At 34.7% G+C, this 14,964-nt stretch overlaps 1 non-coding gene across 1 annotated transcript; it reads left to right on the top strand.

Moving 5' to 3' along the window:
- Nucleotides 1-13,001: 13,001 nt before the first annotated feature.
- On the top strand, nt 13,002-13,074 carry TRNAV-CAC (transfer RNA valine (anticodon CAC)). The gene has a single exon. It is a non-coding gene; the product is annotated as a tRNA-Val (tRNA).
- Nucleotides 13,075-14,964: the final 1,890 nt, after the last annotated feature.

The following is a 14,964-nucleotide window of genomic DNA, read 5'->3' as shown; positions in this document are numbered from 1 at the left end:
CTGTTATATTTAGCAACACATTTGGGAATTAATTCTTGTTTATTTAAACTTCACTACCGTCGATCCTGATAGAAATTTCTTTGTATTTTATACATGCATCAAGGGATACGGTTCTCAGGGCTGACAACATGTGTAGCAGGTTAAGGGAGAGCTTCTCATACTAGACTCCTCTTTCTACCAATACAATTATAATGAACCTACCAATGCTGCTCTAAAAACGCGTTCCAGAACTTCGCTGCATTCAAATTCAGAACTAATTTATTACATTATATCTGAATTTGACATAAATCCGCATTTAGAACATTCCGCCGATAACGTTCGAGGTCAGACTTGCGGAGGCGTTTGTTTACGTTCCCTGTATATTATACAGGGTGATCAATTACAGGTGTAAAATGAAAGAGATGAATGTATATTTCATATGTCAGTACAAATAAAATGGTTAAGAAATATTTACTAGACCAATGATCTTTTAATTCTTTTTTTTCTATCTCTGTTCAAGTGCAATACAAGTCAATATGTAGATATGCCATATACATGTTTATGTATGTGTACGTTTATATATGTTTGTACATATGTATGTTTTGTCTATATGTACACGTTTAATGTCCGCTTTTTATACTTCTATTTTTTCAATACTATAGTTGTCTGGAAGAAATTGCCTCGTATGATAAGACCGCCAATTGTACTTTTTTATTTACTATTATGCAATTATCTATCTATCAAAAACAAACGATTAAGCCTCGCGGTTGATACAAGGTACTTCAGCTTGTGTTTTTATTAGTCAAACAGCTTCTGGCATAATTAATTTGTTGCCAGCGCATGAAAACGATGTCCCATGAACGATTTCCTCGTGAAACAAAAAAAGATATCTAACATGATATAAGTTAAAACTGAATTTGTAAAAGCTAGATATTAAGTCTATTCACATGTGGGTGTGGCAACTTTCTACTGAATTGCGTCACTGCACTCCATACGTTACGTACAGCCAGCAAAAAAAAGTACGAAATTTTAATTTATTTACTTTTGATTTAAATAAATCAGTATTATTAATAGCGTTATAAATTATATAATTCATTAGAATAAAATTATATTGGTCAAGTAACATATAACAATATAAGGCAAATAAAACAATTTTACGAAATATTTTTTTTTACCAATCCTATTACCGACTAGACCTAAATAAATACCGATTAAAAGTAAAAAAAGAACATATAAATCAATTTAAAACATTTCTTTTTTATAACGAATTGTGCAAAAGTAATGTGTAATGTCATAATGTGAACGTATCTTAATTTTTACAAATGGCGCCAAATGTCACTCGGCTTTGACATTTATGATGTAAATATAAATATAAACTCCATCGTTCATTGAAAAATCATTCTTTATATATTTACATTATAATTGTGAAAGAACAGCAACATTTGGCGCCATTTATAAAAATTAAAGTACGTTCACATTATGATATTACTTTTGCGCCAACATATAGAAATTTGTAAAAGGTACGCAAAAAAAACTACTGTTCAAGATTATATGTCGATATGTACGTAATTAAATATTATATTAATATTATCTTGCGAAAATGTTTAAATTATATAATTTGTTTAACATTGCATCTTAAAAATGGTCTTCTTTGTTTTGATTTGCCTTTGATCGCGACCTAGAGAAGTGAACGCATGCTCTCTGACTGTACAGAGGTCATTTCTATAATTATAGCTATCGAAAACGTAATTGTAATATAACGGACCAGCATTGTTGAATGCTATGAAGTTTCCCGTGAGAGGTCCAATGTAGATTTTATCTTTATTACACTTCTAATACCTATCGCTGTAGAGATCATACACTTTATTGTTATGTTTTCTATATTTTTGCAGGATTTATATAGCAACCTTTAAACCCGACTTTTAGAGGGAGTGAGAGGGACAGATGATTGTAGATATCATCATCATTTCAACCTTTCATCGCCGGGCATAGGCTTCCCCGAATCTAATAAGACCGGCGTTTTTCAGGTTTTTTAATTTTTATTTACACCCTTCTTCTTTTGACCTTCATATGTTCTTTTCTCATTTGCAAAACCTTCTTCCATACATCATCTACATTCCCTGATCACAATTTTACATTGTATATAACAGATTTTTATCACCCATCTTTATTTAATACACTTTTGTTTATTTTCTTCGATACTTACCGACCCTTAGTATCTATGTTTGAGTCTTATTCCTATTTATTTGAATTTGCACCACCTTTTTAGAATATTCAAGGAATGTACGGCGCAGATAGTCGTCGCCCGTTAGGGGGGTGATGCTTGCTCATCTATTTTTCTCCCCATCTCTACCTCAAACCCAGAACTGCCAGCAATGATGTCACGGTCTGGTCCACCTCCGAGTCACAGGTGCATGAGGGACTGTCCTTAAGCTTGAACCTACACAGGTACTCAGAGAATCCTCCGTGCTCTGAAAATATATGGACTAGATATGTGTCCAGTTGGACTTTTCAGAGAACGCGATAGGCTGGTAAGAAATTCCTCGTTACGGATACCGTCACACCTTCCGGTAAAAACCAGTTTGCATCCAGTGTCTTCTGACATCTTTAACGAGTTTGACTGTCCACTTTTTTGCTGGACATCCTTTGCTACACTTGCCTGTTACATTTACAGTAGCATAACTTTCGTCATTATCATTTTTGCCATAGGATGTTCAATGTTGGACATAGACCTAACCCATAAATTTCCAAATAGACCGGTTAAAAGCGGTCTGACCGACCTTCTTTTGACTACCATAACATTGTGGTCTGTCTCCTTTAGGCGGAGGTTCCACTGCGCTTGCCGGTCTGTGGTCTCTTCTCTCTAAAACCATAAGGCCTCAGAGGCCCTCTATTCTGCGCGATATGTGGCCTCCCAACTGGTATTTTAACTTTGCAGTCTGCTATGTCGATTATTTTCGTTCCTCTTCATGTCTCGTTATCCGTTGATTATCGAACCAATCTTGTCATTAATAAAAAATGAAGTTTAAAAGACGAAGAAATTCTGTTTAAATAATCTGTATAAAATAAACTGAATTAATTAAATTAAAATTGAAAATGTTTATTTATTTGCTGACCGTAATCAATTTAATTCAGAGCTAAGATGGTTGACAAGAACAGTACTGGATACTATAGTTAACATTGTTCATTTGCGGATTATTTAATCTTTATGTTAATGCAATAGAGTTAAAAGTCACATGATCAGTTTCAAATTGAGTTTGTGTTTAGATAGTACGTGAGCTTATTCAGTACACAGGCACCAGTTCTGAGAAATTACGTTTGGTTTTGATATAAGTCGAGCTTATTATAGTTTATAGAAGTGATATAAGAGTTTTAAACAAATTCATCTACACGGTTGGTTATAAGTGAAATATGTTACATTAATTTATTTTTTATTGGAATGCGACTGGCCAATACCTTCTGGCAACATAAAGTTAGTTTTAAGATGTAGTTATTTGAATGTTTAAATTGATTTTTCCGACTATATTATCATTACGTTAATTACTATTTACTAAACTATTGATTTTTTTAAAGGGTGTACCATTGACAGCAAATGAACTATACATTCACCGCTAAAGGTTTAATACCTATATCCAATCATCCTGTATAAATGTATATGTAATTTATTTATATATTATATCTTCTAATTTAATTACGTGTTTATTTGTAGGTTATATATATTTTATTAGTGTGGTGGAGTTCAATAGGTTAGGTAGGCAATGTTAGAGACATCACCACGAGCGGGAGCACAAAAATTAAAACGCTTGGACGAAAGAGAGACAGTTTATTTTAAAATATCATCCGCCTACAACTTCAGATACACCAACGTCGTAATAAATTATTTGTCATGCGAATGAAATAATTTTTACACATAACTTTCACCACTCATTTGTACATGTTAAACATTGATTCAAAATGAATATAAGATAGTCTTTAATTTCATATTCCATCAAGCACTAAAGATTTAATACAAATTCACAAACAACAACACATATCTCACTTGACGCGGTTTTGACAACCGCCTACAAATCATACGCCGCGCGTTCTTAGTTTTTGCGCATGCGTAGACCGATGGATAGACAGATAAGCGAAAGCATTTTGACAACTGTGATTAATTCACTACATTAGTACTGTATTACTCAATATTACTCATTTTGTATCTTCTTGTTCTTTTCAATCGATGGACGCCCACTGTAAGACGCAAGCATTCCTCAAAGTTCGCCACGATGACCGGTCATGCGCTGCCAGAATCCAGGGAGTCCCCGCGATCTTTGCTATGGTCATTGGTACGCCTTGGAGAGGGGGGAGGGGCTACCCACGCCGCGTTTACCGCTTCGTGGTCGTTACTCGAAAATCTTTCGACTCTGTATATATCAAATTATTCATTTAGATCAGAGTTCCCCAAACTTTTTTGTGTCGGAGACCCCTTGCCATGTTATTCCGTGTTGGGTAGACCCCCTGCTTACCCGATATTGATTTCCTGTAAATTTCTAACAGTAGTGAAGTTTAGTGTTAAAAACTTAAAATAAAAACACATGTTAGTTTATACATTTATTGATTGAATTTAAATTAAAACTACTCAAAATAAAATTTTGTATCTACTATACCAACTAAACCAACCTACAACTTACACAATTTTATAAACATAAATAATAATTTTTTTACTTCATAGGTACTTTTATAAATAATGTAAATGTTTTGATATTATAAGATAGTATGATGTAAGTAAATAGGTACTATCAGTGTATGTGTTGAGATCCACTATCGTGGACCCCCATTTTCATTTCATGGACCCCTAAATTTTTTTTCGCTGATGTAGACCCCTTGCAGGTTATCATAGACCCCTACGGGTCGATATAGACCACTTTGGGAATCACTGATTTAGATTCTTCCATCACTTTGCGTAAAACTTTCCGCAGTGATGATAATTTTAGGTAGGCAATAGCAACCATGTCGAGGTTCGTCCGTTTCGGTCACCCTTTGAATGTTAATGCTAAATGCGTAATATATGGCAACCCAAGTCAAGGTGGCTTCGGACCCTGGTCTGTCTTGGGTACTCCATTGAGCGTCCACACTGGGACCATAGAGTTTGAAAGCCTTTTAATTCGGTAAAGAATCAATGTAACGTCGTAAGATGAAGATCAGAGCTTTCGAAGTTATTAGAAAACGAAGCTTCGGGTGGTGTTCAGTGCTCTACCCCTTATTATCCGTGAAAGTGGAAAAAGCCTGTAAAGCCTGTGTGTGCCAAAGACGTGCTCCTGTCTAGGTAGATCGACGACGTAGAGTCTGGTAGATCTTTGTGGGAGGCCTATGCCAGTAAGCGTCCATCGGCTGAAAAGAAGAATTATGTTTCTGTAGAAATAGAGTTCCACCGGCATTCTTGTCATGATGTAAACAAGAGATCACTGTAAGTTATTCAAGGTTTATATAAATATACAAGACCTAAGTGTTTTTATCTCGTATAGTTTCGAAAAAAAGTAATCCTTATACATTCGTAAAATCGTCCAAATGTCATGGCGATCTTATAACATTATCTATACCAGTAAAACCACTTACAAGTGACAGGATATCGTGATTAACGGATGCATGACAGTGACAAGTGACAGTTGGAATCGATTATCTATCTCGATATTTATATAATCGAATCTTTTTTTCATTTGATTCCGCTGTAACTTTAGAATGATTATTACGGTTTAATTATTATTTAATTATAAATTTACATAGTCTAGTGTACTTAACGTTCAGATTCAAGTTTTTCTGAGACATCTAGGAATTTTTGATCGCAGGTCAGAAAAATATTAAATGATACACAGCATGGATGCACAGACCGCGGCCCGCCGGTCGAATACTGGTGGCCCACCGACAGTAAAAATAACACTCTCGTACATTCGAAAAATATTGAATTCTTTTCCAGAATAAAACCAAAAAAATTTAATTACCTATATTTCTGGCGCCCGGCCCGCCATCAGTTCATGATTTGCCCGAGTGGCCCCTAGTCCTAATAAGTCTGTGCAAACATGGTATAGAGGGTAAGGGTCTAGTGGAAGATCTTCCATTGGTGGAAGACACTTCTTTATTTCTAGATACATTCTAAGCAGGTAATAATGCGCTACCACTACTGTGTTACGTAATAAGCAGATCGAGGCACAGTGGATCGAAACCACGGTAGGGCGGACTTAATACTTTTTATTTTTTCGCTTTTTTAATTCCAAACGATAGACCTAGAAAAGCTTAATCAAAGTTATTCTATATATTTTTTTTCGTAAACCTGGTAGTTCAGGCAAAAAAAATTGTTGAAGTTTTTTTTTGTATAGAGCCGAACCAAAAAAGTAAATTACTGTTAAGTTGAAATCGATCCAACTAAACTGTGATAAAGATAAAGATAAAAATGTGATGAAATATAACAAAACTAGAAATTAAGAAGATGTAAATTAAAAGAGGATGAAAGAATGGTAAAAAAGAGCAAAAGGGTAAGAAAGCAGAATCGTGGTATAAAAGAACAGAATGAAAGATTATGTGAAGAATGAAAGAGAAGAGAATGAAAATAAAATCATTAAGTGAATAAATTAAATGCTAATAAAGTCCCTATCCCAACACAAATAGGGGTACGAGAGGCCCCCAATAGCGAGGGTTACAAAAAAAAAATCGATCCAACTTTGAAACCTTATATACGTTATAAATCTAAGCCCGCTTTCCTTGGTTTTGATCCACTATGCGACGTTATTGTTGTGTGATAATATCGTAGGTTGCGGCTTCGATTCCTGGAATACAATTCTATGTAATACACGCTTTGTGCATTAATTATATAGGATTGTCATAACTCACAAATAAGATTTCTAAGGATGGGTAGCAGAATCATCTATGTACCTTAATATACTGCGATTGTCAACTCGCCTGCTAAGCGTGGTGATTATGATAGCCTGGAGGCCTATGGCTTAGAGTGGGCGCCTATGAGCTGACGGCTGCCAATAAACTAGGACGAAATCTGGCACATCTTAGGAGGTTACGCCGTAAAGCGTGCAAAAGAGATGGCTGCTGGGACCTGGAAGTTTCGGGGTGATGATTTTGAACTGGTAAGCCCAGCGTTGGAAATCCACCGACAAGGAACACAGACAGTTGACCTTGTTAACCCTTTTCTTGATAATGTATCTGTAGATCAGAATTAAAAAAAATAGTGGCATCAATTTTGAACGCAATGTTATCATTTGTATGCGAATGTTTAGGTAATTTCTTAATTTTCGAACGCTTGTCCGGTTTTTTCTGTTGGCATCCTTGAGTCTTAAACGTCAAGTGGTATGAATATCAATGTAATATTAAAAAAATCTGCCAAGTTAAGGGTTAAAGTCATCGGAAGATTCAGGATACAGGTCGCTTTCAACCGACCTTATTAGAAATCTGCATGCGAAGCCTATATCCAATAATGGAGGTCATACGGCTGAAATGGTGATGAATGTAACACGACCGTACGCCCTCAACACATCGGACATCGGAATACTGGTGTCGCGGTGCATTTAATAATATAAAAGCGCCTAAAGAAAGTTTTAGCATTTGACAGATGACGATATTATTTTCGTATGTTTTGACAGTTCGTTTTGAGGTTAGAATTTAAAGTTCAAATTTTTTATTTCAAGTAGACAAAACCTACATTCGCTTTTGAAAAGTCATCAGAATATTCAATATATTTTAATTTGTTATTTCTTCAGACAGAAATAACGAAAATACTATTTGAAATATTACCATTATATTTTTGTTCACGTTGTCCGTCGCCAAGGCAAAGGTTTGTTGTTTCAGCAAAAAGTTCTTATTGCATAACTGTTATCAAATATTTGGTCGCAACTCGAGCGGCACGGACAATCAGCTGGCGTAACCGACTGGCATCTGTTTATATTTCAACCACCGCCTTAACCGATGTCACAGTGGCTTTACGAGCTTTTTTTTTTAAAAAAAAATTATAATTCCAAATCAAAATATTCTATATTCAAATTGCATATTCGAGCAATTTTGAATCGTCAATCAATATAAAATGTCGGCATTGCTGTCTATATAAAAAGCTACCATCGACTCGAAGGCATTTCTGTTGAAAAGCGCCGGCTAGAAACTCAACAGTTGCTCTTTACAAATATAGTTTTATAGATGAGCAATAATAATAAGCTTCCTGAGAGAGCATCATCAACATTTAATTCCACGCATTAATACCAGTATAGTATTCTTGGATAGCATTTTTGCCTTTTACAATAACATTTTTTAATATAGGTTTTAGGTCTCTCCTGTGGCAGATGTGAAATCGTCTACTTTAGTAAGACCATATATCAATTGATACGGGTCGCTTACCTGTTCTATTGGAAGTATAAACGAGAGGAATATGCCCAGCTGTGGACCGCCAGCTGCTGAAATGTTGATGGGATTTCTTTCGATGAATATAACAAAATCTCAAATATATTTCCAAATGCTTCTAGCCTTCTTTGATACAAATAATCAACGGCAGGAAGCATTTATTAATGGTGAATAAATATATTAATAAAAACTTTAGGTATTGGCATAGGCGAAGTAATAAGGAAGAGATATTTCACTAATCTGTATCCAAAAGTCAATTACTTGAACAATTGCGATTGTTGAGCAAGCACATATAATTTTCAAACGATTTCTTAAACCTATTACATGATAGAATCTCCCATCAATATATATGGCGAGTATCTAACGATAATCGATTTTATTTACTAAAAAAATTTAGGTCGAAATTTAAATTTAGAATATTCAAAAGCTTCATTAAAGGCAGAAAGTCATACGTCTAGATATTCAAAAAGCTCAAAATGTCTACGGCGCATATAACATATGATATGCTTATAGTTTTGAAATGCTTAACAGATTTTTATATTTTTCATTAAACAAAAGGACTGTTACTATCTTTCATGCCTTCCTTATGTTCTTTCTTCATTTGCAAATCTTCTTCATATTTAATGGAATCAGGTGTTACTTTGCGGAAGTCCACCCTAAGTAAGAAAAGGACCAATATTTAGCCACTACCGCACATGCAGTGGTAGTCGTGCAACAAAGTGCACTGCCCACTAGCCCGCTGATAAATGCTTATGCGGCAAACAATGGGAATTACACAACTACCACCGTTAAATCACTCAACACGTGTTTCCCCCTCCATGGGGCATCTTCAGGAGTTATGTTACACCGATTAGTGCCACTCTCATCACTCTGTGTTTGGCTAAATATCGATAATTTTCTTACTTCTTTCATATATCTCCTTTCTTCTCTCATCTACATTCCCTGATCACAATTTTACATTACATATAACAGATTTTTAAGACTCATTTTTATAATAATACGCTTTAATTCTAGTTTACTGCAAGTTTTACCGACTCTTAGTGTCTGTCTATGGTTGAGTATTATTCTTTTTCATTGTGATCAGCACTATTTTTACAATACTCAAGGAATGTCTCAGAATGTAACGCCCATCGGAGGTGATGCTTGCTCCTTTTATCCTACTTCCTGTCTTGACAGGACATTTAATGGAATTAGGCGATACCTTGCGGAAGTCCATTATAAGTAATAAAAGGACCAATATTTAGCCACTTAACATGCAGTGCACATACATGCGCATGCGGCAAACAATGCGAATCACACAAGCGCCACCGTCAAATCACTCAACCCGTGTTTCACCCCTCCACGGGGCATCTTCAGGAGTTATGTTACACCGATTAGTGCCAAACACAGAGTACCTGATTCCATGCTGCCAGATTCTATTAAATATAATACTTTTGTTTGTCAACGAATCTCCTCGTTCCTTGTTTAATAAAGATATAAGTCAAAGTAATATTTAGTTTCTTAACCCATTAGTTAAGACATTTCCGGCCCAATTCACAAAGCCTCGTCTGTTTACCGAACCGTACTTAACTTCTATAACTTGTCAATTAAGTTGAAGATAGTGAAACCTCCGTTGTTAAGTATTGCATAAAAAAACACTCGACGTAGTATTCTTTTTTTAAATGTTCTAATTGTATTACAATTGAAGGTTATATGCGTGTATCAATCAATATACTGAGTGATTTATTATCGATGTAAAACCTTTTAAGAGGTAAATATATGGCTTATTTACTGTAAACTAAATAGAAAAGAAGAACAAAAAATAAAACCAAAGGTATTATTTATTATCCTTTATCACTGTCAGAAATTACTCTTATTCTTTTTTTCGAAATCGAAGTTTCATCACTCGAAGTTATTTGTGCCGATTCGATGTTTGAAGCAGAAATATTTACATTACGAGAGATGGTTATAAAATCGGTTATTAACAATTGCTTCGAATTTTTTGTAAGATCTTTGAAAACTTCTTCATAATGAGCCAAGTCAGCACATAAGCTCGGGATTCCCCGTGGAATGTGCACACGGCACACGTGTTTAATCACAGTAGCATTTAGTAGAGAGCGATAAAAACCAAAAAAAAACATTGACATTATTTAGCAGGTTGCTTAAAGGTCATTGACACTGGGCTTCTAAATAAAAAAGATGACATAAATTTAAGATAAAAATATGACGGAAACAGGAAGGCTTCGGTCTCTTTAGTCCCTCGATAGCGGACAGGGCCTCGGCACACTTCCCACGCCGATTCCACTCTCCATTTTCACAGAGATTCACGATCTACTAGAGATTGCACTTATCGATGTTTTGATATCGATAATTGTATTTTTGTCTTGAGTTTCGTAGTTCTTCTTCCTATGTATATATAACATATAGTCTCCTTAACCCTTTCTGCGCCGGTCAGTGTCGAGAAGAAATTTTTAAAATGATAAATGAAATATTATTGTTAATGATCCTGCATTCTGTAGTACGTCCAGAGCAAGCGATTTTGAACTGTATTTTTAAGGTGATTCGATATAATGTAGCCTACACTATTTCGGGAATATCTGACCCGTACGCACCCGGGGAGTTCTGACAGATATGTCAATCGCTATGATGGCTAAATCCGCAGTTATGGAATCTAGGGATCAATCTTGAATCTATTAAAAAAATACATTCTTAAACTAGATCTCGGGCGCGTGGTATGTACGCAGTAAAGACCAGCATGTTAATCTGGAACTGTCAAAGACCTCCCAGTTTCATCCATTTCAATACATTCATTACTTTGACTATGATGATAAACACACAAATTCATTAATTGTAGATGTCGCCACTTGCCCAATAAACACCATCCGATACATTCAAACGTCGCAACCTCCTGGGACCTAGACACGTGCAGTTTCTTTCGATTATAAGATAAGTCACGTACACAGCATTCCGTCATCATCACCATTCAATATCCAAGCGGTCTCGCCGGAAACTCTCCGGATCGTATACCACAGGGGGCCCCAACCCATCAAGGGTTCACACAGATAGAAACGTTTCTGGAGTTTCTTCCCCAACTTCTACTAGCTTTATCGCTTTCTGAAGTGATGGTAGTGATATTAGCCAGGCATTATCTACCAAGTCATGGTTCAGTCGTTTCAGGCGCCCTTGTGTCGGACTGCTAAGCATATACCATTGAAGAGTGCCATCTCATGCCTCGGTCACGTCATAAGGACCTTGAGTGTCGGAAGAAACAATCTAATAGCTTGACGACCTTCCAATTGGGTGAAGTAATAGTGGCTAGATACGAGGCTCTCGATCTTGGCTACCTTAGAAGAGGTAGGTTAGGCGTCCTCTGTGTTCTGCCACCTTAAACCCACGGAATGATGCCATTTGGGCGACTGTGAGAGTGCAGTCCAAGAATTGCCTTTTATTTTTTAATATTTAGTTCATGATAAACGTTCCACAAATCGCAGACAAAATGCATGTTTAGCTCAGCTGTAAGGAAGCTGAATGCCTCTGTTGAATTCTTTGACTTTAACCTGTTCAATGACAAACTTCTTTTTAAAAAGATACCTACAGGAAAAGGAAATTGGTTTTCTGGTTTTTATTATAGCCAGCGATTATTCTAAGTAATTTCATTATGTACTGGTAGAAAATTTCTTTTTAATTCAAATATTTTCCCGAGATTTCGTCAATGTGGAATTTAAAAAAATCCAATTTATTTAGTTATTTTTTTACATTTAAGAATTTCTCTAATATAAATGCTCCTTATTACATCAGCTACATGCTAGTATAAATTCTGTTCAAATCGATCCAGCTATTTCAGAGATTAGTCGAAATAAAGATAAAGACAAAAATGTAATTTTGATATAATTACCGTATATATATTCATATACATGTAGTAAAAAAGGATTATTTTAATATTACAAACAGACATTCTTATTTTATTTATATTTGTAGATGTGGTCTATACACTAAAAATAAATTACATAACTTTTCTGTTACATTCTCTTATGTTTATAGATGGGAAAGTGTTATTAGTGTAAAGCTATTTATTTTTATTTAACAATATAAAATTAATAATAAACCAAATTATAAATATTTTACGATGTTTCGGTTCATATTTCGAAAGTCGATAAAATCACATCGACAGTATTACATCACTAGAACGACTCAATGAGTTGAGCGTGAAGATCGACCCAGAATGACTGCTATTACGTCTTATGTAAACACAAATATTTGCCTTGGGCTTCTACAGTTTGAATTTGAAAATGGAATCAGATTTAGATTCGATTTTTATCATGTTGAAAAATAATTTTTTTTTACCATTATAGAAAATTTCTGAACTAAAAGATAATAAAAAGAAGAAAGTTTTTAATTTTTAGGTAATATTAAACCAGACTAAATATAAGAGTTTCAAAAATGAGAACCTTTAACATGTTATATGCAGCCTAACCTGCCGATTTCACTGATATTTTATTTAAATATATTTTTAATTTAGAATTATAATAGTTAAGTACAGATTTTGATTGTTTATTAACATTTAGTGCTAAATATTTCACTGTGATATAACTTTTTAATGTTTATAGAAATAATTTTACATTTAATATTTATATGTAAAACTTATGATTAATTTTCGCCATTTCAAATAAGTTTCCGTAGTGTAGCGGTTATCACGTGTGCTTCACACGCACAAGGTCCCCGGTTCGATCCCGGGCGGAAACAACTTGCCTTTTTGATGTTATTTGCTTATTTTCATTTTTAATATTTTTTACATAGGAATTTTAAAAGTTTGTAAAGGGGTTACCCCTTAGGGTTAGTAAAAAACATTGTTAAGAAAAAAAATTGTTAACATTGGTAGGCGAATTAAAATCAAAGCCTTAGTGACAATGATTTTTTTCAATTTATTAATCAGCCTTTTGTTCATCAAAGCTATAAAAATCTGAAAGGATAAGTGCCCGGCATTTATCGAATACAGAAATTTTTTTCATACTAATTACCGCAGCTTTCGGATTTCGAGACAATATTAAACTGTTAGTTAAACGTAAGGAGATTTTCTGCATTTTAATGGTAGAAGACTTATTATTAATAGATAATATACTTAGAATCAATGAAATAAATCTATTAAACTTTTTATAATTCTAAGAAAAAAATGTAATACATGGGGGCTGGTAATAGTGTCAAAAATTTTGCATAGATGGCATTAAACATTAAAACCCGCTCATTATTTTAATGTAAATATTCAAATGACTCGAATAGTGTCAATACGTGCTAAATCAGTCATTTGACTTGTATTCCTATGCTTAGTGCATGTTATATTAAATTCAAGTTTTATATCATACAAAACAAATTAGTACATAGGGCCATGGGAGAGCTTCGATTTGTATGCAATATAGAATATAATTGATGTCTTCCCCACGATACCCCTGTTCATAAAACGAGCAACCTTCTTTAATTTCACTTATAAATAATAATATATCTTAAGCGTGTTCAGAGATCGTAACTAAAAAACAATAGAAGCGTTGATTTAATTTTCTTACCGTAGTGTCAGAAAAGTACGATAGATGGCAGTAAAATAAATTTAACAATATTATTAATATAAATTTTAATCAGATATTTGAGGAATAGAAACCGAATCCAAATTAAAAAAAAATCATTTAAGAGAAAAATGTATGCGAGAATATATATATATATATATATATAATCGGTGGCGTGCGGAAACTATGTGTTATGTTAATATGATATGTAAATCCTTTATTATATAATTCCAAGTTGGATATCATTTTTATTCTTAGATAATACATCTATCTTAGCACAGCGGTAGTCTGAGACTTGTGATAGTGGGTCGCGGGTTTAGTTCCCGGATATAATCTTATATAATTCACATTTTGGTCATTAATTACATAGAATTGACACCGCTCACAAACTCGGGCAGTATGAACTCACGGCTTCAGGCGGCTCGCAATTGGAACCCGGTTCGGTTGTTTGGATTGGTCTTTGGTGTCAGATGGTTGGTGATATGGACGTCCTCTGCATACCATAACATCACACTGCGACCGCTAACCTATTGGCGATTATTGTATATCCCCCAATGTTTGGGGAAGGCTTATGCCATGCAACGGGAGTCTTTGGGCTGAAACGACTACGTCGTCCTAAATAGTGCCACGGTGACCAGTTTGGTGTTCCATTGTCTTTCCGCGACCTTGGCTATCTTCAGTCCATCTGATGGGGCACCTACGCAGACCGTGTCATCCGGTTCGTGGTCACCTCACCAGCCATACAGGTAAACAAGTAAGAGAAAAAAAAAATGTAAAATCAAGTGATATTGTAATAATCCTATTTAGAAATAAAATAAAAAAAATGTAAAACAGTAATGAGGGATATATGAAAGGCGTTTCAGAGCGAAAGGTAAAGAGAAGAGTTGTGGCAAGAATGCAAAAGAACGAATGATTACACGATGTATGAAAGACGATAATGAAAATAAAAAAATATGTGAAAAAATTAAATAATGATCTGATGATCACACAAGATAGGGGGTACGAGGGGCTCCCAATAGCGGGGGACATAAAAATAAAACAAGTTAGAGAAGGTGATCTATCCAAGTCAAGGTCCGTA

The sequence above is a fragment of the Battus philenor genome, unplaced genomic scaffold, assembly GCF_028537555.1.
Source record: "Battus philenor isolate CCGP_79_NKW_IND1 unplaced genomic scaffold, ilBatPhil1.0.hap1 SCAF_23, whole genome shotgun sequence".
NCBI lineage: Eukaryota > Metazoa > Arthropoda > Insecta > Lepidoptera > Papilionidae > Battus > Battus philenor.
Note: the sequence above shows the minus strand (reverse complement) of the source record. Positions and strands in the feature narration are given on the sequence as shown.